We start from the raw sequence: 2,265 nt of genomic DNA, 5'->3' as shown, positions 1-2,265 counted from the left end.
CGCATGCAAATGCCCATGGATTTCTCTGTTCCAGGATGGATGAGACTGTCACCTACTTGAGTTCAAAATACTCACAAAGTACTAATAATTGCCAAGTGTGATTGATAGCCTGCTTGTAAGGTGTCTCTTTAAGCAATAAGTTTCGCATTTACAACTCAGGGTTTAGAATTCCTGTCTCCCGCGGCTGTAATTAGGAACCGAAGAGCAATGCCAAGGTTTTTTTCCTTTCTACCTCCATACACACAAGCCTGAAAAAGAGAGAGGTACGCTTTATAAAGCCGTGCCGGGAGCAGGTTCTGATCCGTGGGGTGGCACAGGTGGACAAGCATTAAATATCCTCTGATCCTGAACAGGAAAAGGTTTCAGGGAGAATTGCGGATGGTGAAGAACAGGTTGTATACCATAATGGTTCCATGGTCATTCTATATTGAGCTACACGGCGCGGCTGGAAGATGGAAAGATGCTGGAAGTGAGGAGCGAGGAGTCCAGGCTGAGGAGGGAAGGTGGGCGAGGGCTTTGGGCTGTGCTACAGGGTCTGAAGGGTGTTACAGGTGGGGGTGTTACAGGGGAGGGTGTTACAGGGGAGGACCTTACAGGTTAAGGTGTTACAGGGGAGGGTGTTATAGGTAAAGGTGTTACAGGTGGGGGGGTGTTACAGGGGAGGGTGTTACAGGGGAGGACCTTACAGGTTAAGGTGTTACAGGGGAGGGTGTTATAGGTAAAGGTGTTACAGGTGGGGGGGTGTTACAGGGGAGGGTGTTACAGGGTGTCCACGGGCTTGGGGAAGAGCAGAGGGGCACTGGGTGTCGTTACCGGGAGAAGGGAAGGGCTGTACGATGACCTGGATAAACCAGCCAGGTGGTGGTCGAGCTGTGGGAAGCCTCTAGAAGCGCATTGGATTTATTTTCTTCCTATTAGTATATTTTATTATTTATTCTTGAGCTGGAATTCATGAGCTGATTTGGTAGGACACCTTGCTTCAGGGTACGTGGAAGGCTCTGCGAGGCACGGTGGAGGGCTGAGGTATCTCATCTCATCTCATCTCATCTCATCTCATCTCATCTCATCTCATCTCATCTCAGCAACACAAGCGCTTTGCTGGACTTCAGCCATCCTCTTCTCGTACCTCTCCCTCACTTGTCCAAGCCACAGCTGTGTGCCATGACGGTCCCACACCCTGGAAGGGGTTAGCAGAGCCGAGGCACCACGGATAACGCAAATCCTGGGTTTGACAAACAGCTGAGCCCATCGGACCCCGCTGCACGAATTCCTTCAACTGTTCTGTGTGAGGGTGGCTGCAAAGATGCTCAATGCTCTTTGAGCCTGAAAGGTGAACCTCAGTGCCCAGCTCTCCTCACGGACCCTGTGCCTGCAAAAATATTTGATATGATTTTTACCCTAACGATGCACAGAGTTTAACACAGTCCTTTATGCTCTTTTTTCCAGCTGGATCCCTTGTTTTCTACACTCATACACTGAAACCACCTTCTCCCTGCTCCCCAAATCCAAATGCAAACCAGCGAGCCCACCGACATGGGATCATCTCCTGTCTGCGCCGTCCGCACACCGGGGTAACTAGCCAAATATTTGTCTTCTCCCTCTTTCTTTTTTTGCAGTGAGGCTGGAAGACTGTTGAATTAATTTCTCCTTGGCTGCTCCATCTCATGTGTTTGGACTCAAGGTCCTACTCTAATGCATATAAAACCTGACGCTGGAGGCTCTGTTAAATTGCCAGGGTTGGCCTCGTGCTCTGGGGAATAGCCCGGCCACTTAGAAAACTGTCCAAGCTAGGCTGGGATTGCAGCGGCACTCTGAATTCACAGCCCACTTGATTTCAGATTAATTTCCCCAAGCACACAAACCCGAAGTGACAGGAATTAGTACGAAATTCCTCTGCAGGCAGAGGATAATAGGGGAAATTTCATTTCATTCTCCTCTGCAGCAGCTGCTGCCGGTCCCTGCCAGGAATCAATAAGACAAAGCAGAGATGGGATCTGTTACGGCCACCCCGCTCTCATGGGGTGACCTTGCTCTCCGACACCTGGGATTTAGCTGCTGGAGGGTCCATGGTCCCGGTCCCTGCTGCTGGTGGGAGATGCCCCATGAGCTCTGCTAAGCTCTCTGTGCCCCACTGCCTGCCTTCTCCAGGGAAATCACGGAATCATGAATGGTTTGGGTGGGAAGGGATCCTAAAGACCATCTAGTCCAACCCCCTGCCCTGGGCAGGGTCACCTCCCACCAGACCGGGTTGCTCCAAGCCCTGTC

The 2,265-nt window shown here is 51.1% G+C and overlaps 1 protein-coding gene across 1 annotated transcript in view; it reads left to right on the top strand.

Annotated features, from left to right (window-relative positions):
• The window catches only part of LOC104168464 (scavenger receptor cysteine-rich domain-containing group B protein-like), a gene marked incomplete at its 3' end in the record, with an annotated part of 18,120 nt that overhangs the window by 631 nt on the left and 15,224 nt on the right, over positions 1 to 2,265 (top strand). The window lies entirely within an intron of this gene.

This window comes from Cariama cristata, unplaced genomic scaffold, assembly GCF_000690535.1.
Source record: "Cariama cristata isolate BGI_N322 unplaced genomic scaffold, ASM69053v1 scaffold19621, whole genome shotgun sequence".
Taxonomy (NCBI): domain Eukaryota; kingdom Metazoa; phylum Chordata; class Aves; order Cariamiformes; family Cariamidae; genus Cariama; species Cariama cristata.
Note: the sequence above shows the minus strand (reverse complement) of the source record. Positions and strands in the feature narration are given on the sequence as shown.